At 35.2% G+C, this 24,845-nt stretch overlaps 1 protein-coding gene and 1 pseudogene across 9 annotated transcripts in view; one reads left to right on the forward strand and one right to left on the reverse strand.

Moving 5' to 3' along the window:
* ROBO1 (roundabout guidance receptor 1) overlaps positions 1-24,845 on the reverse strand; it is a 1,105,499-nt gene that overhangs the window by 657,623 nt on the left and 423,031 nt on the right. The window lies entirely within an intron of this gene.
* The window catches only part of LOC100466493, a 40,410-nt pseudogene continuing 25,083 nt past the window's right edge, over positions 9,519-24,845 (forward strand).

A 24,845-nucleotide genomic window follows, 5' to 3' on the forward strand; every position in this document is an offset into this window, starting at 1 on the left:
TTTATCAATAATCAATTTTTCTTAGATTAGAAAATAGAATATGTGGAAATGAATCATCTTTTATATAACTTCACACTTATAGTAGCAGAGTTGGGCCAATTACCACATACACAAGATGTAAATGGTTACAGGTAGCATTCTGTGTGTAGACTCAGCAATAGAATTTCCATTTTAAGGTGCAATTTAGTTTCTAGAAGAAAAGGAGCATTGAGTTATTGGGATCACCTGATGCCCATTATTTGCTGAACCAAGACTTTATGTTTAAATCTCACTTGCCCAATCCTGAACACGTTCTGTGGGATTCTTAGAAAGCAGAAGTTACATAGATTTCCAATTGAAATGGATAGATCTTATTTTAAGGCAATTTAAGGAGACTAGCTTAGTTCCAGGCCAAATTTCCACTAGGAGTTTATGTTATACCAAAAGAGACTGTGGGCCATGGGGGTCAGACCAGTCTCTGGAGAGAGGCTTCAAATTCTAAAAGGGGCTCAGAAACTAATGCTAAGTGCTTATAGAATCACTGACTTTGAATCAGAACCGTATCTTTTTACTAGTTATCATTCCTCATCTTTTGTACCTACTACAAAAGGTGTTCAAAGGGTAAAACATTACATATTCCTTTTGGTACATTTAATCTTACGAAAACTAGCCTTTAATGCCATGTGTTTACAACAGATTTGAAAATGTTGTTATCATAGTCCTTCAAGGCAAATTAAATTCTTAAGACTCACAAAATCCCAAAGTCTAATTCTCAATTCTGCTTTGGCTTTAACCAGTTTGCTTTTGATTTCTTTATTTTCAAATAAAAGATGTGGTTGGCATTCAGATGAAACTCTCGAATTTACTTCGCTTTCTTCTGAAAAACTAAGCAGATAGCCTAATTACACATTTTTTTGGAACTGCATACAGTATAAACATTCAAAATAAACTGTTGGAAATATTCACTTGAACTCAATTTCCTTTTAAGCAGTCTAGTTGAGCCCAGTGCTCTTCAATGGGTCATTTGTTATGTCAACCCACTGTAGAGTACATCAAAGGGGCTTGTCACTAATTGATTACATTTCTCTACCGCCATGATTCACGGCGCTATAGGGACAATTACATAACTGTTTGACTTTTGCAAAACTGTGAGTTTAAGTAAACACAGTTCTTTGTTATTATGATCTCTAATGGGCATATGCACAGTACATATCATAGTATGTAACTAGATCTTGCTACATTGTCTATCTAACTTGTGACTCACAAAAAAATCCTTCTTTTGCGGCAACTGGAGTTCTGGGGAACAGCTGCTGATCTCACACTGAAATTAAAAACATTTGAATGTTTTGATTTATGTTAGCTCCCATGGGAAGAGAGAAATGAAAAATGATGCTTCATGTAAACAAAATACCATTTCTTCAAGCTGTATAAAGAAATTGTTCTAAGTTTACTGACATATTTTGTTTACTGAAATATAGTGAGACCCTGTTACTATATTGTGAGAAGGGAGGATGACTAACAATATTCGAATAAACCAACTGCTAGGATTTTCTTTTAATCAACAGTGTTCTGGAGGTACAACTTTAGTGTCGCACCTCTGAAATCCAAGTATGCATAATGTGGGTATGATGTTGTAATAGAAAGCAACCAGCAATGAAGGTCATTAAAGTGATGCACTCTTAGGAAAGCCTGAAAAAAATCAATTTCTCTTTTCTATAGGAATTCTCAGAAGAGAAAGTCCAATGTCTTAGACTTCCTTGTTTTACTGTTTGTGAAATTGTTTGTACAAGGATTAGTGAAATAAAGAAATGTTCTAATACTGATAATTAAGCTCACTAAAATTCACTTCTGTGATATGTATATATTTTAAAATATATATCAGTCTACTTTATACACCTCTTGGGGGGAGGAGTAAGTCCTTTTACGATCAGAATCTCTTAGGATCTCGTGAAAACAGATCCTCAAGAGCAACCTATAACCACACCAGCTGGCGTGACTGATCCGCAACACAGGAACAAAAAGCCTGTGGGTTTAAAGGTCCATTTCCCTCCTTCCCCACCTAGTTCATTCTATACTCTTTATTTGATTTTTTTTGCTTGTTTGTTTTTCCTAAAATGGTCCCTGACCCTGGTGAGATCGGGAAGGATCAAGCACATTATAAATGATAATATGCCTCCCCTCAGGAAGCAGGGTTTAAAGAGTCAGAATTTTTCAGTAGTCCATGTTGTCTATTTCTCTATTTTATGGTCCCGCTGAAAAGACTGAAGCATTCTTTTTATCAAATAGTAATGAAATATTACTTTAGGATGGGAGTAGAATTTCTTTGTTTAATTTTGGGATGTTCTGAAACGGAATACCGGCGTACCTTTAAGCATCCTCTAAAATAGTTTTAAAATCATCAGCCAAAAAGTTTTTTTTTTTTTTTGTTTCTCTTAATGGGTTAAAAGTATGTAAAACAAGTTCTAAATTATTAAATTAACAGATTTATGAAAGTTCTTCATTAAAGAAGATCTTTAAAAAATAATAAGCAGGAAGATAACTTGGATTTTGATTATACTACTGAAAAAATTCCACTAATTGTGTACTCTATGAAGAATTTTACTTGAAAATTTCCATTTTCAACACTTTCGAATAAGGAAATTAGAAGTTAAAGCCTGTTACTACCCAATATCTGAGTACTACAAAGATTTCAAGGACATAAATTGAATGTGAGCAGTTCATTTGAATTCATTGCATTAAGAATACATCTTCGTGTAAATCTAACAGATTTAATAAATGCACATAAAGAATCTAGATACCTTCTTTTGGCACAATTGAACTTTCCATTCCTGTGCATTATGACTTCATAGTATGTCATTTGAGGTTACACAGCTGTATTTTTTTTAATTACCAAATATATATCATCAGGTAAACTGAAGTTTAGATCACATGAGCAAAGATCAGTCTTCATGATCTCAATAAATTTCTTTAAATATAAGTGGAATTTAGGGGAAGTAGCCTGAGCTTTGGAATTATAGAGACCCAGTTTGAATTCTGACTATAAAATTGACTCGTCTGATATTCAGTAAATTATTTAATTCTCTGGGTCCCAAATTCCTCACCAAGAAAGGGGATTAATATGTGGCTTATGGGGAACTGTGAAGATATGTAAGCACTTGGCTGAACTCCTGACACTTGGTGAAGGCAGTGTCATTATCATTTCTTACAGAAATAAGTCATACATGTTATAATATATGCACTTCCAAATTTTTAAATTAAAAAAAAATTTAAATTAGTACTGTTACCATTGCTTGCTTGATATGATCTGAAAATAAAGTAATTGAAACTATAAAGTGCTTGCTAATGAATATGCTCTTTTGAGGAGGAAATATTATACCTGAGGTAAAATAATATTTTTAATTGGAAGAAATTAAAATGAGAAAATGAGAGATTTTGGTTTTTTTACATATTTACATGAATTTTTGCCAATTCAATGGACTCCATCTGTAAGTTTTGGGAGAGTTTAGAATCGTTAATAAAAGTAGCAAGATGCATTACGAATTAATTACTTCCTACCAGAAGGCCTGTGCTTATACTTTTCTTCAAGCAAATCCTTTGTGCTAAGGAACACTCCTTATTTGTAATAACTTAAAATTCTAGGCCTAAAGGTAAATACCTATTTGTAGTTTTTCACCCACTGTAGAAACCTTATGTTCTGAGTTGCTATTTGCCCTAGGCATGCTTCATTAGTTCACTTAAAACAACATATGCATTCCAATGGATGGAAACATCTAATAAATTTTCCAAAACAACAAAAAACAAATGATTATTCCAATGAGTGGAAATATATAATGAACGTCCTAAAACAACCATAAAAAGGAGGATTTTTTTCCCTTTTATCTTCAAAAGCTGATAACTGTTCTTTAATAATTTAAAATAAAGGCATATACCTAAATAAAATAAGAAATGGGCAATACTGGGCTATGGAAGTGACCCTGGAAACAAACTTACAAGAAGAAAAGACTTCTAACTTCGTTAAACTAAATAACAGAATCCTAGCATACAAGTGTGATACTTTAGAACGGGTACATAGAATGTTATCTCTGTTGATTGTATGAGTTCTACCCACTCACCCACCAGCTACAATATTGTCTTACAAAGTTACATTCCACAATACTCCAATCAGGAGATAAGTAAAATGGTTAATGAGAACAGATACACCACCCAGGGTTTATTTTTGTCCAGAGTAAAATGAAGGGGCCAGACAAAATTCCAGGAACTGAATGTTAGTACAGGAACTATATACGCCATACACATGTCTGTGTAATCTAATCAACCTCTGCTCTCCTTTGCATACACAACTCTGCTTCCTTCTGAGTATTTCCACATTTACACTGCTCGCCACCTGATAGGGTTCATTAAGTCCAAATAAAGTGATGAGAGTTGAGAATGGTATTCTCTCCAATTTATACTCTGTTTTGGAGCACAACCCTAAAAAAGTCAAGATGCTTTAGAATACTGAACTATAGTACTTATTCCTACTTAGTTCATGCTGCCTTTAAGAGCTAAATTTATGATGAGCACAATATAAAAAATTATTTCACTGAATTATGAAATCTCTCCCTAATTTTCTCATTTGGAACTCTATTATTTCATACTTTCTGTGTAGGGCTAGCCCCTTTGACCAAATTGTAATCAGTGGTGCCAAAGACGCAATTAAAATCCCTTTAAACTCATTTTGTCTGTTTTGATAGAACAAACCAAATACTATATATTTAGATATTAAAAAGAAAACATTGTTTTAAAACCATTAATACTGGAAGAAGAGAAACTAGTTTCCCTGTGTTCTTCGAGGTGTGATTTTTATCTACAACACTGTGCAATCTTGTATAGTGGAAGTTACAATAATTTATCACAAGGAAAGAGAGAATATTTCATCCATATCAGCTGTTGCGTCTAAGCTGGCATTACAAGAAGGAATTACAAGCAATTTGGGAAAAGAGAATGGGTGGCTACATGTGGTATTGGATTTAATTTGCAATTCTCTTTTTACGTTAACTAAAGAGAAACTGAGCCCAATCATGAGGATGCTTTCCTTCATCCATAAATATGGAGAATATAATCGTTTTTTGCTAAGTGTGAAAGAACACCCAAGAAAGTTCATAGTTCAATTTAACTCTGAAAGTTGGGAGCAGGGCAGGAAAGGAAAAATAAGGTTCTGTCCCATGTTCTGATGAGAACCACACAATGCTTCTAAAAGGATGGTGAACAAAAACTTCTTGATAGACCTCAGTTTTCATTTTTTTTAAATGTCTCATTTGTCTTAAACAATAAAATGAAACTTTAGTTGTAAAATCCTTTTGATAATGTAAAGCATTAAACAGATGCAAGGGGTTATTAGCTAATTAAAACAAAAGAAGCTAGAATCAGTAATCCAAATTATTTTTTTCTTTGATGACTTTATTCTATCCTGAAAGTGTATTAATATCCAATAAGAAACTAACTGGTTAGTGACTGGATTAATCATGAATTACTGTATTTAATTTAGAAGGAGTGATAATGGTACATGTGTGTCATAGAAAACTGGCAAGAATCTACGTAGCAAGCCTACCTACAGTAAACACACACACACAAACACACAGGAGGGTTATTGATGTATAGTTGACATACTATAAACTGTATACACTTAAAATGCATAATTTGATAATTTTTTTTTTAAGATTTTATTTATTTATTTGACAGAGATAGAGACAGCCAGCGAGAGAGGGAACACAAGCAGGGGGAGTGGGAGAGGAAGAAGCAGGCTCACAGCAGAGGAGCCTGACGTGGGGCTTGATCCCATAACGCCGGGATCACGCCCTGAGCCGAAGACAGACGCTTAACCGCTGTGCCACCCAGGCGCCCCTTGATAATTTTTGACATATGTATCTATCTGTGAAATTCTCATCATCATCAAGATAATGAACATATCCATTACTTCCATGTGTTTCTCTGTGCTTCTTTGTATCCATTTTCTCCTATCTCTTGTCCCTCCAAGGGACCATCCATCTACTTTCAATTACATTAGATTGGTAGATTGGAATTCCTAGAATTTTATTTAAATTAAATTACATAATATATAATTTTATATATATATATATATTATTTTCCTCACTTCTTTTTAAAAAAAGATTTATTTATTTTCCAATGGAGCTGACCCTGGAGAGGGTTAAGAGATGGTCAAGAGGGTCAGCTCAAGAGAGAACGAGACAGAGACAGGGATAGAGGGAGAGAGAAACTTAAGCAGACTCATGAGCTCAGAGCTGGGCAAGCGGATCCACAAAGGGCTTGGTCTCATGCCCCTGAGATCATGACTGAGCCGACACCAAGAGTTGGATGCTTAACCAACTGCATCACCCAGCTGCTCTCTTTTTTAGCTTCTTCTACTCATCATAAGAATTTTGTGAAATTAATCTATAATTTAGCATGTATTAAGATGTCATTCTTTTTAGTTGCTGAGTACTATTCCATTGTATGAATATATCACATTCGATCCATTCTTAGTTGATATACACTTGAAGTGTTTCCAGATTTGGATTATTATAATTAAAGCTGCTATGAACACTCAAGCACATGTCTTTATGTGGACAAATGCTTTAATTTATGTTGAGTAAATACTTAGAAGTGGAACGACTGGATTGTGTAGTAGTGAATATTTCACTTTATTGTTTTAAAATTCAGAGGATTCCAATACATTCATTTATTTTGATATATACAATTTTGTGAGATGGAGGTTATTGTTATTGGAAGATCATAAGGAAGTTGTTAAACTTGCCCCAAGATTCAGCAGTAGTGATAGAATAGTATAAACAAACTGTCCTGTTACGGTTGACATGAAAAGAACACACTTATGCCAATATTAGGGAAGATGAAGATTATGTACTACTGGCTCATAAAAAATAGAAATAATTTCTTTGTCTGTTAAAATTGTAAAAGTATGTAGATGAAGGTTGGGAAAATGGAAAAACCTTAGGACAGCAGCTGGAAGTGAGTGTTAAAATCAGAATCAATTTTGCAGAGTATTTAATCTCCAAAAGGCTACTGAAACAGAAATGCAGATGCTTAAAATTAGTAACAGGATATAAATCTGAGATAGTTTTTCTCAGAGGGATAAGCAAGTTGATACTGCCTAGACCCTTTTAATAGTAAACTACACAAAAATAATAGAAGATGTATTTGTAGAGAGTTTACTCATTTTGGGGGGGTTTCTTTTTATCAATCCAGACTTTTTAAACCTATGTTTTTAAAATGACTCTTTCATGACAGTTGTAAAAATTTTATTACACCTTCTTGACAGAATGTGGTATTGGGAGGTGAAGAGGATAGGTGGTAAATAAGCAAAATAAATAACACTGACCCTAGAATTCAGAAGCTCAGATTTCAATCTGGCAAGCAACATTTTCTGAGCTCTTTCCTTCTCAAGATATCAATGTACAGTACTCTTTCACTCCCAGGACAATCACAGCATTCAACAACATATTTCATCTATGTGATAAGGTAGTTTTGAAATTCTTGAAACAGGTCCCCAGAAGGGATGGAAAAATTGGTTAAATAGTGAAGAAATTTTCATTTACCAGAACCAATTAAAGGGTAAAATGGAACCTTTATTGCAAACATCATTTTCAATTACTTATAACACCCCATAAAAATGTAAAAGGAGTATTTGCACATTTGCCTGTACTGTTGGGACAGATAGCTCAATATTTATTATGAACGATTATTCAACATAAATGTGTTAAACGGTTCAGTCAGTTGTTCTTTTCTCCGATGTAGAGAAACCAGGAAGTTTTGCAAAGCAAAGGAAAGAGAATCTTTATTCTCCTACTTCTTAATTCTTCAGGAAAAGGGGAGAGTGGGGTCAGGGAAGCTCAGAATTTGAAGAAGGGCTTGCAAAAGTCATTCCCCTGCCTCCCCAAGACATTTCCTGCTGGAGAGATGGGGAGCATCGATCAGCCAGTGTTATCTGAGCCAATCTGTTTACCTCGGATTGTAAATCACCTCAGTGTATCTGAGCCCTGGACCCCTCTGAGATGTCCAGTCCAACCTATAGACATTATCCATTTACAGGCTTTTTTTTTTTTTAAGTGAAATAGAAACGCCATGCATTTTAGGTAAAAAAAAAAAATGTGTTTACACAACCAAATGATTTCACATCTGGTGAAATTCAAGCTGCCTTTCTGTAAAAACAACTCTAAAGTGTACTGCTCAGAAAATAGTGCAATAACTTTTAAAATATCACTGGAATATAAACTGAAATAAACTCTTATGTTTCAGGATTTTAATGGGTGATTTAATTTCTTAACACTTCTTTTAATTTATTTCTCTGATAAATCCAAACTTGTTAAAATTGTGTTTATTAGGTAAAATCACAGAATTACTATAAAATAATCTATTAAATGTTATGGTTCTTATACTTTTTGATAATTATTTCAATGATGTATTCACAAAGGAAGGGAATCTTTTGTTAATATGTCAGGTGGAGAGCTGGGAAGCCAGTGAACAGTAGAAATAAAATAGATTTGAAATAGATTTGTTTGCTGGTTTGGGTTAATTGCATTAGGAAAAATCCATTTAGTGAATTGATCCACTTTGGAAGTAATGTCTATGTTGATCTGAATAACATTACAGTAACAAAAAATAGAAAAAAGAAAGAAATTATGTTAAGTAATCCATGTTCATATGTACTAGAAACAAACACAACCTTATATTTGAAAGCAATAAGCCTGATTTAAATGAACTTTTTTTTTATCTTCCTAATAACAATGAGTGTCATTTTTATAGGTAAAATATTTCTAGAATCTGTGGCTAATTTCACACCTACAAATTCCCACAAGCTAACAGCTACATGGAGGACACTATCTCTGTATCAGGTTACAAGAGCAACAAATGTTCTGTCTCCTTAAAACATGCTACATTATTTTATTATAAGTAATTGTAACAAGGTTTTTTTTTTTTTCACTGAAAAATGCATGCACTAATTAATTGGTAAAGTAGAAACTGCATAATTTTGGTTTGCAGTGTAAAGAGTACAGTTATAGGAAAAATTAAGATTCAGAGCACAAATAAAAGCCAACACATCAAATCACTCCACACTTCGAAGAACTTAGGTTACAAACTACAGCTGGGACAAAATGAAATCACGTAGGCATGGAAAACTTGCACATTTATTTGTGTTCAAAATGTAAAATTCTCCATCTGCAAGCTCAAATTTAATTTTCAGGATGAACCACCAAAGGCAAGCACTGACTTTGTAATCCTTTTATTCATTCATTCATTCATTCATTCATTCAATAAATTTACCAGTTTGCCTACTCTGTGCCCAGTGCTGTGTGAGTTAGTATGGAAATGGCAGTGAGAAAAACAAAGTTCCTTTGCTTTGTTTGAGAAACAGACACTAGGACGGTAAACTATTAACATACTTGTCATCTGGTGAAAGTTTTATGAAAAGGAAGAAAGTAGGGTCAGGCAAGGGACTGAGTGGTATTTTATATACTCTGGTTTGAGAAGTCTCCTCTGATGAAATGAGATTTGAATGGAGCCCTGAATGCAAGGAGAAGGCCAGCATTGTATTTGTCTCTGAACCTGTTATTTGGCATTTGGTGTTGTTCCTCTGTGAGATTAAACTGCAAATTGATAAGCCGGCAAATCAACAAAATGACATTTCACAGGTAGTCAATGTGATCTTGAATTTTTCACTAGGATTTCTGTATAGCAACCAGATCCACTGCCAAACCTAACACAGAAGAGGAACTGGAGAATATGCATTTAGAGAACAACTTTTAAATCTGAAGACATATCTTTAGGAGATATTTCCTGATGGATATGCAGCTAAAACACGTCCACGGGGGCCACTGTCCCAACTCTAAGTTGGAGATTCAATGCTTGAAAACCAACAAACACAAAACAAAACGAGGATAATATTATTAAGTAATAAACCAGAGTGATCTAAAGGACCACGTGAAAGTTTGTGAAAGGGAACAAGCAGACCCACTTAGGTTTTTTAATGTTTATCTGCAGGTGTGGCAGCAAGCAAAAGGGGGTAACTCAGAACTAAAGTGACTATAATGAACTTAAAATATAAGTCACACTCTAAACACACCAAATATATTTCTTTAATTAAGCAATTCGAGTAAGGAAAAGGCCTAATAGTGAAGTTGTGGCAGTCTGTATGGGACAAATATATTTTTAAAATGTTAGAAGAGATTGTGCAATATGAGTCTTTTACATAGTTATTAGAAGATACTTTGGATGAGCACCCCTCTGCAAATAAATCAGGAGCATTTAAGGAAATCTATTGTATCTAGGAAATTGCTCAAACATTTTCTTTTGGACATGTATAATAGACACGACATAATAGTATATATAAAATAAAGTATATATACCTTATATATTACTAAATTATACATAAAATAATAGCATATATAAAATAGAGACAAATTGTAAATATGAAATTCAGGGACAACTCTGAATCATATTGAAACAGACATGAATTTAAATTGTGCTCCTTTGAACCATATTTAACTGTTGTCCTACTTGCTTAATTTTTGTACATAACCGTCTAATTGAGCATTCACAATCTAATAAGGTGCACACCAGGACCCAAACAGACCTCCTCTTAGCCCCTGAAGGGTAAAGGTTTTGTATCACTTCCAGATTTTCAATTAGATCCTAATTACAACATGCCTCATTTAAAGCTACAGGAATCCCGACCCTGTCAACACTACTGGACCATACCATGTCTGTCTTAATTAGATCTGATTAGTTCTGGGCCCGGCTTGCATTGTGTACCCCGACTCAGTTAAAGCTGCTCATCTGTTTGGCAGCTGCTGGTATGGAAGAACCTTATTCATCATGCTGCAAGACAGTATGTTGCCTCACCTTCCTCTCCCGGGATGCTGGGCCTTTTGATATTCCATAGTTCCAGAGATCAGCCAAATCATGCACCTCACTTATCACAGGCAGTACGGTGAAAAGGGGAAGAGAAACATCCGTTGCTCATGGGGCTACTACTGGAAACACTATAAGCTTGTCTTGCTCTCCCAAACAGTGTAATTCTTTATAACTAGTTTAAGTTTTAAGTTTTTTGGAGATTGATTTATTCATGCCATGTATTCTGTTAAGTTTGTATTACAAGTAAGACTATACGAAATAATCATTGTCATCCATGTTAAGAAATCCATTTTCAAATTATAACCAGCATATGTTGTCAATTTTATTGGTATAAAAAAAAAGAATTTATACTCTTGACCAGAGTGTGTGGTGACATCCATTGTTTTGTTTTGTTTTTTCCCCCTCTTTGGCATTTTTAATTTGTTTCCAGAAGCCACCAGATGAAAATGCCTATATTGATCTTTTTTTTTTTTTATTTGATACACTAAGCTTGTTTCATGACTAATGGCTCACAGCTATCAGGACATCCTCATTTACTCTGCTTTGTATCTGGGCAACATTTTGATAATGATTGAATTAATACTGGGCATTGACATCTTAATCTATTGTTAATGTGATTTCTCATTTAGTTGTGAGTAATAGCTGAGGGATATCAGCTTTACTGGTCTCCAGTAATAATAATAGTAACATATACTGTGGACTTGAACTATGTTGGACTCAGTTTAAGTGTTTTTACATATTTAACTTAATCCCAATAGCCACTCTATTAGATAGATAGATATATATATATATATATAGATATAGATATAGATATATATATATATATCACTATTTAACTCTATGGAGTATCTAGCATAATTCCAATTTTAAAATGAGCTAATAAAATAGAATTTATGATTAAATGAATTGTTCAAACACCCACTTATGAAATTGCAGAGATAGGATTTGAATCTCTTTCTACCATAATGAGCTGGCCTTATGCAAGATTTGTTTAGCTTGGATCTTAGAATTCTAAGGACAGAAAAATGACTTTTTCTCATTTATATTAGGATTAACTTGTTAAATAGAAAGTGTAACTACATCGTTGGCCTCATTTTATACACACCATCTCCTTGCTCATTAAGCTTTTATCAGCCTTCTTTTGATTTCTAACACATATCAAGTTCATGTCAACCTAAGAACTGTGGCCCTAGCTGTTCCCTCTGCGTGGAGAGCTAGAGCCCTGAATATTTACAGGGTGCCCTTCTCTGTCACCTCTTATCACCAATCCCAGTTTACACCTCACTTCTTCAGAAAGACTTTCTCTGACCTCCTTGCCCAAAAGAGCATCTCCCCAGCCATTAATCTCACATTTTTCTCCTCACCACAGCTAATACTAACTTCAATTATCCTATTTATTCCTTTTATGGAGTCTGATAAGGCCCATGGAAGCAAAGAGTTATTGATTTTGCTCATATTTGTATCCTCTGAACTTAGAAAGGTATTTGGCACAGGTAGGCTCATTAAATACCAGTATATGCAGAATCAGATGAAACATTAAAGGCTGATGATATTATCCAAGAGAATATCTGAAGAATTGTAGCCAAGCAGTCATTTAGCCAAACTCTAAGAGTACATAGAGTAAGGTTGGCTTAGTCACTGAACTCCAGTAACCTCACACTGAGGAAAAGTAGTGACCAGATCTCTAACTTGTCTGCCTTATTTTTGAGGCATAGTCCCCAGCGTGCAACCCAAGCTGGACATATGGTTTCCAGTCTCATTTCTCAGAGCCTGAGACCTAGCCTTGGAAACTTCTTAGTGCACCAAGTGATTTAGGGCAAGTACGTAACTTATTTCCATTCCCCAACTCCCCAATGCCCCCCACCCCAACCTTCCACTAACCCCCTTAATGGGGTATTGAAGTACCACTGTGGAGCATCAACACCAGACTAGGACCTAGATATTTTATGCTACACATTTTCGTGATAACTGCTAACCAGACTGCCTGAATTTCACATACTCCTTACTTTTCCTCCCCTACTTGATATTTAAATAATCCTATACTTCGGGACTCCATAGTTGATCCAGATCCACTATCCTTTGTATAAATTATCTCAATAGATACCTTCTTCTGATCATGCGTATTTAAAAACCATCTGTGAACGTCTCCAAATCCCTATATTACTATATGCTGGCTAATTGAACATAAAAATAATTTTTTAAAAATCCCTGTATCCATCCCAAACTCATCCCCCTAACTTCAGATCCAGTTATGAAATCCCCACTCATTTTCACAAAGAAAAATTAAATTTCAAACATAATTTTGTCCCCTTAGACCTTTAACAACATCCTTCCCCATATTCCCAGACCCGCCAAGCTTAATTTAGAAAATATTATCTTACATCTTATAAACTCTATTTCCAAAATATTTGTCAAATTCAACCACTGCTTACTATTTCCATTCACATAATCAAGGTTTGAACAATCATCACTGCCCATTTGGACTAATAGACCAATCTTCCCAGTAGTCTCCTCTCAAATCAATTGTGATCTCCACAATGAGGTTTTCCCTGACCTTTATATTTAGATGTAGACCCATTTTAAATTTCATTTCTCTGCTTTATTTATTTCAATGAAACAATCCCCACCAGGAATTATATATTTTATTTATTAGTTTATTGTATATATTCCCAATGGGATAGGAGTTCGTTGAGGTCAATTCCAGTGCTTAGAGCAGCTATTGACCAATAACAATTGTTCAAATATTATTTGTTGAATAAATACCTAATTGAAAGATATTATACTCAATATTGTAACTCCTCTTCTTCAAAGCTAAGATAATATACTCAGACCAATCTACTTCATGTAAATAGACCTATACCAATGGCATTCAGGCCAAACCATCAATCATACTTTGTGTGTGTTCAGGCTTTTCTGAACTTGGAATAGGAGTAATTTAGATTCATGTTGAAACACTGATAGCGCAACCTGTCCCCAGTTTCATCACATACATATTTGTAAAAGTATATCCATGAATTCATTCATTCATTCATTTAATATCCATTTTTAACTGTACTAACTGGGATCTAAAAAAGGAAAATGAAAAAAGAATCACATAGAATACCCACCCTTAACTATTACATTAATTTGAGTGTGATCATCTTTACTTAATTTCAACAGATTTAATATTACACACATACACACATACACACATAACAAAGATAAAAGGACCGAAGTTGTCATTTATATCCCCAAGAATACTGTTTAATTTTCAAAATAAAATGGATTATGAAAAATGTTTGTGTATTCCCAATGCAGTAGTTGAAAAAAATATCATATAATTAAAGTGTTAATAATATTCCAAGGAGATTTTATTTTTTTATTTTTATTTTTAAGATTTTATTTATTTATTTGACAGAGATAGAGACAGCCAGCGAGAGAGGGAACACAAGCAGGGGGAGCGGGAGAGGAAGAAGCAGGCTCATAGCGGAGGTGCCTGATGTGGGGCTCGATCCCACAACGCCGGGATCACGTCCTGAGCCGAAGGCAGACGCCCAACCGCTGTGCCACCTAGGCGCCCCTCCAAGGAGATTTTAAAACACCGGCAGAAAATAGACTCTCCATACTGTTTATGCCTTTTCACTAGACAATTTGACAAGGGCCCAGATTTAAAAGCACCATTCTATTTCACAAACTTTTATCTCTACTTTTGCTGTGCAACGTTTCTTACGATTAAGGCCAATGGATTGTCTGCAGAAAAGAGATTTACTGTATGAAGCCAAAAAAATTGTATTCTTTCTTTTAGTGCTTTTGGAAGCTTTCTTCCAAAACTTTACAAATCCCCTTCTATGTAGTTCAAATAGAAAAGACTGTGAGATTCTAGTATTTCTTAATGTCTGATCTCCCCATAAACAGAATGATTGCATATGGCTAATCTTTCCGAGATTATAACGTGAGAGAGATAGAAAGAATCTTATGGTCATTATGTAGATAAAACAATCCTCTCTTTTAGCCCCCTTTAACTAAATTCTGACAACCCAGTTCATACGTAGATGGGAAATAGGCCCCTGAGAAAACACATTTCACATGTTGCTAGGTTACTAACCAGTTAGCAAAAACTAGATAAATAAGAAAGAAAAAAGTGCTTTTGCAGTATATTACCTGCAATATGTATTTTTGAGTCATATAGCAGCTACTTAAAGTTACTTCAGAAAACAAGACACTTGAAGACAATAAATAAAGATACATGAAAGAAGATGTAAGGCTATAGAAGTGTGTTAAATTTGGCAGTTTAAATTCACAGGCATTATTTGTAAAGGTCTTAGCTCCTTTTGTCTCTACCTAAAATTAGAATAAGATACAGCCCAAACCTTAAGTTTTAGGCTGATGCCATAGAAAGCTAAGAAGCTTTGGTATTTCATATACATTTAAATTTGTGGATTGACCTTCTATGACTTTCTGATCCTACCAAGTCTCATATTCTCCCATAAAAGCTTAAAGTTGAGGCCATATTATCTATACTTGGATTGTGTGTGTGTGTGCATTTCTCCTCAGACTTACATTTTTTATTTTATTTTGAATTTGGATGATGGGCTTCCAGTGAGAAAAAAACTGATACAAGCTTCTAAAGATTCTGCTCATTTATTAAAAATAAATAAATAAAACACCAATTGTGTGGCATGAGTCACTAATTGTGACAGAAGAGTGCAGCCATGTACTCTTCTGTGTCACACACTCTTCTAGGTGCTGTAACAGAGCAGCGAACACAGAAGAAATCCCTGACCTCACATAGCTTCCATTTTAGTGGAGGCAGCAGGCATACACAAGAAAAACAAGAAAATGTATTGTAAGTTAGACAGTGATGAATGTTAAAGAGAAAAGTAAAATTCAACCAGGAAAAAGAATAAGAAATAACAGAGTTGGCAAATACAATTTTAGAGAGGATGGGTAAGGATGTCCTCACTGAGAAGGTGTCTTTGAGTAAAGATGAGAACAGAGAGGTGATAAGGGACAGATCATAGAGGACCTTATGGGTCACTGTAAGGATTTTATTGTTTAATCTGGAAATGAAGGAAGGCTATGGTGGTTTTGAACAGACTAATGACATGAAGTGACAACATTTGAAAAAGATATGCCAGACTATATTGAAAAATATATTAAAAGTAAGGATGAAAGCAGGAGACCAGTTTGGTAGTGGATGGAATAAACCGGGTAAGAGATTACGGTGACCCCAATCAGAATAGTAGCAGCATTGAAAGTGAGAATGATGACACTCTGGATATGTTTTTAAGGTTGAGCACACAGAATTTGCTGACAGGACGTGGAGCATGAGAGAAAGGGAGGGAAGGGAGAGAAGAGGAAGAGAGTAATCGAGACTGGCTCTGATTTTTTTGCCTCAGTGACAAGACAGAATGGCATTTCAAGTTCTGAGATAGAGAGGTTAAAAGAAACTCAATTTGTCATATATTAGACCTTAAATATCTGTCAGCCTCCACGTGCAGATGTCAAGCAGATAGTTAGACATAGAAGTCTGGAGGCCTGAGGAGAGGTTCAGGCTGGAGGTACACTTTTGGCAAATACTACGATGTATTTACAATCCTGAGTCTGGATTAGATTTTCCAAAGAGTGATGATAGAGCGAGAAGAGAACCACGGAATGAGCCTGAGGAACTCGAAATGTTAAAGGCTGGCGGAAAAAGGAGTTAACAAAGACAGAAAAAGTTGTGAAAAAGGGTGGAGGAAAACCAGAAGGCAAGTGAAGAAAGTGTTTAAAAGGAACAGTCATCAACTATTTCAAGTAAGATGATGACTGAGACAAGCTTTACGTTAAATCTAAGATGAGATTTGATTCAGCAATAGTGAGATTATTGGCGTTCCCGATGGGAGCAAATGTGTTAGAGTGGTAGGGTGAAAAGTTTGGTTGGAATATGGGTTCTGGAAAGAATGAAAATACAGAATCTGGAAACAATTGTACACCACGCTTTCAAGGAGTTTGGCTGAAAATGACAGTGGCTAGATAGAGATGTGGGAACAAAACAAGGTTTTCTTGTTTGTTTAAGATAGGGGAAAAACAGTATGCGGGAAGCATGTTTTCATATTAAGGAGATGTTTGAGAAGAAAATTTTGATGATGCAGGCAACAGGGTGGGGAGAATTGTCAGAGTATTCCCAGAGAGGAAATGGGATCTGGTGAGAAAGTCAGCTTTCGTGAGGAACATGGAAAATCCATCCTTGGTAATGGGTATTTGTCCAAGTGTATCCATTCATTCATTACTCATTTATTTCACATGCTTTTTGTCACTGTGATAACTGGGAATTAAAAAAAGAAAAGAAAGAAAAGAAAAGAAAAAAGAAAAGAAAAAAGAAAAGAAAAAAGAAAAGAAAAAGAATCACACAGAAGAGCCACCCTTAAGTATTACATAATCTTTTGAGTGTGATCTTCTTTATTTAATTTCAGATAATATTAAGATACATACATGTACACAGACATACATAATACAGGTGAAGGAAAAATTGTTCAATAAGACCAAAGTTGCCATTTATATCCCCCAAAGTGAGAGAGTATGCAGGCCCTAAGGACAAGATTTTACGTACTTGATCAAACTATAAAAAATACATCCTAGTGTTTCCACTTATTTGTGTCCGCGGTTAATGGCGGACAAGACATGTGTTTTCTGTCCTCATTTAACTAAGTTTGAGTGGGGTTTCTGCCATTTCCAAGAAAAGCCATTCTAATGTCTTACTCCGTTAATTCCTAATGAGTTACATATTTAATCAAATTACAAATCCCATAATAAGTAGTCAACTTCTGATATGATGAGCTGAGCAACAGGATTCTCATTTACATACATGAATATATATGCATATGTCTGCATTTTTTCTACCCTGCTAGTAATGTGTATTATTGTTTTATCTAGGGTCATTATACATGTACCACCCACACACCCAGTCATAAGGCTCCTTCCTAATTTAAGGGAATCTTTTTGACGGATTTTCTTTGTTTGTAAAATTTTAAGCCAGGGAGCCATAAATGTGAACTACATATATATTTTAAATTATTCCAGAAGTCACATTTTCAGGAGAAAAAAAAAGGTTAATTTTAATAATATACAAATACACAAAGTATTATTTCAACATAAAATTAATTTAAAATTATTAATGGACTATTTAATGTCTTTGAAAACCAATGTGCATTTTACATGCACTGCACTTCTGAAATGGCTCGACAGACTCATGGCATTTGTGGTACTGCACTGCACCGCACGGGCCGGAACTAATACATGGTTTCCTTCTCCTCTGCCCAACAGTATTGACCAATGTATCTTCTTAATGGAAAAAAACGAAAGAGTTGCGCTGAAAATAGCTCTGGAATATATCTGAAAATCTTAATTATTCAACTGAAAATACTGGTTTAGGAGAATATCTGGGCTTAACAGTAGGGCCGACATTTATTAAGTCAGTTCATCTCTTAAGCTTCTTGTGATATTGCTGAGAAGTACTTGGATATAATTAATGAATTATAAGTTAAGGGCTTAAGGGCAAAAGAAATATTTCCCTAATGTTTATTTTTATTTAGAAATAAAGGAAAACTGTGCCTAAAAGTGGGTATGGAAACAGATGTAGAAATGGAGCTGCTTCTTTATGTGAAAATATTAAAAACAACTTAATGCATTAAAATGCTGATGTTCTAATATTAAGATCTGAGATTTCCTTTTTCTGTTATTGTAATTATGGCAGACATGAATTCAGAGCATAGTCAAAAGACAAACAAACACCTTCCATAAAATTTTGCCTATAAGTACTTAAACAAAGGGCTTGCTAAGTGCTCTCCAGGCAGTAGTTTTAATCCTTCCAGCAACTCCATAAGGTAGTTATTATTATGCTTTGTATATATGACAAACTGAGTCTCAGAGATGTTAAATAACTTGTTTGAAGTCAAGAGCTGATCGATGTATAACCAAGGTAGACCCTTAATATATTTTCTAACTTTGGAATAGTTCATTGATTTCATGGAGAGACACATGTAATGTTCTAAGGAATATATTAATATATACTGAATATAACATTTATTTTTAAATTTTTATAACTTTTGTCTGGTTACCGTCTGTCACCATACATAGTGACAGCTTTTTTTTATGATAAGACTTTTTAAGATCTCCTCTTTTAGCAACTTTCAAACATACAATAATTATTAACTATAGTCACCATGCTGCACATTACATCCTTATGACTTATTTATTTTATAAATAAATAAATTTTTATAAATAAGTATCTTAAAAATTAAATAAATATTCATTTATTTATAAATTTGTACCTTTTGACTCCCTTCACTTAATATTAAAAGTACTTTTCTTATCTCAGATTCCTTTAAAGTTTCCTTACATCCTCTGTGAGGTAAGACAGAAACAATGGCTTAAGCTTCCAACATAGGCTTAACCAAAATAGAACCTTCTGTTTTAATATATTATTTTTATATGCATTGTATTAATTTATCTTATGATATTATATTATATTATATTAATTATATTATATAAATAAAGGTACATTTAATACTGATGCTTTCCCACTTGCTTCTATTTAATCTTTAAAATAACAGAGCAAGATTGTTATTATCATTCCTACTTTACAGATGAGGACACAGGCTTACAAAGACTCCTGCTTATAATAGCTAACTGAGATTTTACCATTTTTTTCTTGGTTACACATCTGTGTTCTTTTCATGACCCCAGTACCCTAAGTTGAGGAAAGTCTTAAATTGAAGACATAAAAGGAAATGTATATAATGGGGAGAAAGGAGAGGCAATGCACTATTTCATTTTCTAAAAGAAAAGAGTGATATTTTTATTCTTGTTTGAGATCATAATAGCATGATTCCAAAAATATAGAAGTAGATATGTGGTACAGTTTTCTTAAAATTTTAGATGTTTTAAATATTACAATACCCTGGACAACAAAGTATAAAGAATGCATCCTTAAAAATTAAAAAAAAAAAACTTTAAATATTTACTCTGTCATAACAATAACAGGAGTTCACACAAATTCTTTCATCGAATGAATTAATTATTTATCAAATATTTTTCAAGTCTATTATGTGTCAGACTCTTTTCTAGACACTGGAGACATGATGGATATCACAAAATAAAGAACTGCCCTCACAGAACTTGTGTTCTATAGACAACAGGCAGTAGGATTTTGAAGACTGTCAACTTCATGCAAAATTGTGCACATGACTATCCTTAAAAAATTTAAGTGACATTATTTAAGTTCTGTATATCTGCTACCACACAGATATTTGGGATTTCAAAGCTGAGAACTGAAATTCTCTGTGTAAAAACTATTATAGGAATTAAGGTAGATAAAGATGTTGATTAAGCTACACTTAAGGATTGCTCTCCAATCAAGTATGTGACTACTTGTTAAATTCTAGCCTCCAAAACAGGAATGTTTAGAAGCTTTCACTTTGCCAATTGCAAATGCAAAATAAGTAATGGCCATTTCATCCTTCTGTTACAGGTCAATTTGTAATGTTAACTGAAGTGAGGACAGAATAAATACAGCTTTTCTTTTTTTTTTTCTTCCCTATATTCTCCCTTTCAGTTCAGAAGTGATAAAAATTGTTTAATACTGCTAATATATTTTGCTAGATGGGTATTTATTTTGGATTTTATCCATAGCTTTTCCTATGAGTTTAGATTCTCTTCTAAATAGGGAAATGATCTGTAATAATAATAGCTAATATATATTGAACACTTAATCTGTACCAGACAGTGTTTGAAGCATTTACACATACTATCTTTTGTGCTCCCACTGACTTTCTATTTTTGTGCATGATAGCACCAGTCTCTTACTTAGAGAATTATTTTGTTTATGTGCAACCGGACACCATAATTTGTATACACTTATATCATGCAGTGGGCACTCAAGACACATCGGTTCCTTTTCTCTTCACTCCTTTTTTCAAAGTTGCAGACTGCAATTCAGCAAGAACTACAAGAGGATGAGGTCTGAGGTTTCCTCCTTTGAAAGCAAAACACTGTTATTAGAGCCTAGAATGGTATGAACTCCATGGTAAGCAAGTTTGGAGACAAGGAAAATTCTATTTCAGCTTAAACTGTAATTTTGTTTCCTCAAGTAGTACTGCTTCCTGTGTTATGTGGATCAAAGCAGAGAAAGAAGGGCTGGATATTTGGGGATGCTCTCCTTAATAGGCATGGGTCATATGCATAAGTAAATGCAAACCAAACCCACAGGTGGGCATAGTCTAGTATATTGACTATATATATCATTAGTCATTCTGATTAGCTTAGGTTGGTGGTTTCAAACTTCAGGAGACGTCAGAATCATCTGATTTTTCAGTCCAACCTCCAGAGCTTTAGATTCAGTATGATGGGTTTGGGGTCAAAGTATTTGCATTATTAAAAATTTCCAAGATCCTACTAATGCTGCGGGTCTGAGAACCACAATCTGAGAACCACTGAGTTAGATAATGTGCATAAAATTTGGATTAATAGCTGTTGGGGCTGTGGTTTACTTGAACAAAATATGCTATCGATCTAATTTAACCCAGGTACTCAGGCGGCTCTGCATAGGCCACATGAATACAAGCATGTTATGAGGGACTGGGGAAAAGGAAATGACATGGACACAGTCCTCTTCCTGAAAAATCCCTCAGATTAAGAAGACCAGAAATCTCTTGTTGAGAATTAGATGGGGAATAAACATAAACCCAAACTGGAAACTAACAAGTGTGAAGTGGCATGTTAAAATTCTATGAATGTGCTGCGCTCTATGGAAGCATACATGGGAGACAATGAGCCCACTCTGGGAGCTCCAGGAATATGTCAAGAGTGACAGGATGCTGGAAATGAATCTTGGGGGAATTGTAGGATAAGAAGGTATCACACAGACTAGAAAAAAGGCCATACACTGAAACACTGTTGCTGACAAATGCCCACATTTGCTGGCAAAGAAAATTAGGTCCAAGATTATAAATGGGATCATCAAAAAAGCCATTCCCATCACTAGAAAAAACAGCTCAAAGTGTATTCTCTATTTACTGACAGCAGGATAGTAATAGTGACCATTTAGCCCTATATTGGTCCATTTGCCTGTCAGATTTTTCCCAGCACTGTGTATCTTTTTAATCACATCCCTGCAGATGGGCGTTGACATATAGGTACTCAAGCAATCTCTCATGAATAAAGAAATGGAAGAAAGGATATGAAAAATACACTACTTAAGATAATTCTTGTTTTACAACAATTCCCAAAGCAAAAGCAAAACAAGCAAAAAGTACTTGTATATGCATTTCAAATTGGCATCAATTTCTTCTTACTTTAAATGTATTCAAACTGTGGTAAATGAGATGAGGAGGAAAAAATTTGGTCACTCTGCTTTAGGATGTCCTTCAATGATACTTTTAGGCGTCTGTGTCTGTCAGATTTCTAATGTTCTACCTATATGTCTGCCTGCTTTAAATTCTGGTGATTTTAAAGTTAGTATAGCTTTGTCATCTTTTGAGGTGGTATTTCTGTACTAACTTCCAATTAAAATGATGAATTAAACATATCATTAGTTTATTAAGCATTCATTTCCACAGAAAGCTATCTATGCATGCATCTGTCCATGCATATATTTACTAATTATATCATCAATCCTAAAGTCAAAGCACAAATGAGACTGTTAAATACCATTTGTAAAGAGTGGCACCATACGATACAGGAGGTAATTATCCTACTGTCAATCAGCACAGAACTGACCATCATTTGTGTGAGTTTATCAACTGCCATCTATTTTGATATAGAAATAGCAATCCCTTCTTGATAACTGTTTTTAGGATAAACTTGTAGGAAATTCAAGCTCTTCTTCCAGTAAGAAAGGCCAGAGGTAACTGTAGCAGCCCACCCGTGTTACAGGGAGAGGTACTTCAAGTTCCACATTATGCATTTTCTTAACCGAGTAGTACAGATGTGTGCCTCCACAGTAGTGTTAATCTGTTTATTGCTTTGGTAAATCCTCAAGCATTTGCCCAAGCACCATAATTCTTCAGAGAAGACAAGTTCTTACAAAAACTGCACTAGTGTGAAAATCCAGCACTAGAAAAAAATTATTTTTTAACTACGAAATTCGAACAGATGCTGCCTAAATAATCAAACCAATTAAAAAAAAAAAAACCACAAATGGTATCTAAATGGAAAAAAACTGACTACAACCAGCCCGTCCTCTTCTCTCTCAGCCTGGCCCCACACTGGCCATCAAGCTTTAGGTAAAAGAACAATTTTGACATTTCCCCACTGTGATAATGCCTGTCCTGCAACTTCACAGAAATTAACGTGGAGAGTTTTGAAATGGAAAAGATTCAACAGTTCAGTTCACTGAATAGTTATTTAGCACCTTCTATCTGCTGAGCACTGAAACGTCAACAACAAATCAGAGAGCACATTTCCAGTCTGATAGAGATAGATAGACAACTCTTATAGATTGGAATGAACACCTCCCCCCAGCGCGCAAATCCTCAATATATAAAGACAATGTCTGCGGAAAGTGATTAACGCTCTAAGATCTAAAAATGCTAGGATGTGTGAGTGGATAAGGGGGAGAAAGAATAGCTATTTTATTTTTTTAAAGATTTTATTTATTTATTTGAGAGAGAGAGGGAGAGAGAGGGAGAGAGAGGGTGTGTGTGTACAAGCAGGGGTGGGGTACAGAGGGAGAGGGAGGAGCAGACTCCCCGCTGAGCAGGGAGCCCAAGGTGGGGCTCAATCCCAGGACCCCGGGATCATGACCTGAGCCGAAGGCAGCCACTTCACCCACTGAGCCATGCAGGTGCCCCAAGAAGAGCTGTATTAGATGCTGGAGGGCAAAGGAGCCTCCCTTCATGGCGACACTAAATTAAAAACTTGAATGAAGAGAGTTCCAGGGGAAGAGTTCCCGTGTGGGGGAACAAGTGCAGAAGCCTCAAGGTAAGCTCTGAGTGTTGGAAAGAGAGAGGTGGCCACAGAGCCAGGGCGTAGTGAACACGAGAGAACAGTACCAGGTAAAACCGGAATGGAAGTCAGGGTCATGTTGCATGCAGTGCTTTGTAGTCCAAGTTAAAACCTGTAAATTTCTATTTTTGTTCAATGGGAAATTCCAGAGCGTTTGAAGCAATGAGTTAGGTATTCTGATTTATGCTTTTGAAAGCATTACGCTTTGGCTTCCATGCAGAAAATGGCTCTCAGGGAGACAAGAGCGCAAGTAGGGAGATCAGACAGGAAAGTATCTGGGATTGGAGAGTTGGTGATGGTGTGGGCACCTGGGGTAGCAGTGGAGAGAGTAAAAAGTGGACAGACAGGGGCGCCTGAGTGGCTCACTTGGTTAAGTGTCTGCTTTTGGCTCAGGTCAAGATCCCTGGGTCCTGGGATCCAGCCCCACTTTTGGGCTCCCTGCTCAGCGGGGAGCCCGCTTCTCCCTCTCCCTTGCCTGCCACTCCCCCTGTTTGCACTCCCTCATTTCTGTCAAATAAATAAATAAAAATCTTTAAAAAAAAAAAAGTGGACAGAGAACCCCCTTATGAGGCAGAACTGTTGAGACCACTGTTCCTGATTACTCTTCGGATCACTCACGTGTTCGAATCTAAATGAAAACATCTATGTAGATTCCAGAAATTCTACATGCTCGATAATTATTATGACTTTGATTTGTTCAAAGGTAATTTGTAATTGTATGTACAAAGTTGGGCATTACAATATTTTAAGCTTTCTCTCGACCTATGGGCCCTCTATGTTCAAATTCTTAGAATGCTGCTTGAATAGTCAGGCTTGGTAAATCCAATAGGATGCCTCAAATAATCTCAGGCAGTATCCCCACACATTATTTTATTTCATCTTCCACCCTTCAAAAAAAGGTGAGTGTCACACTGTACTTTGGAGAAGGTACAATGAACCACAGTAATGAATCATGATAATATATATAAAACCATTTCTAATAAGGTAAAACAATA

This window comes from Ailuropoda melanoleuca, chromosome 1 (genome assembly GCF_002007445.2).
Source record: "Ailuropoda melanoleuca isolate Jingjing chromosome 1, ASM200744v2, whole genome shotgun sequence".
NCBI classification, from domain to species: Eukaryota; Metazoa; Chordata; class Mammalia; order Carnivora; family Ursidae; genus Ailuropoda; species Ailuropoda melanoleuca.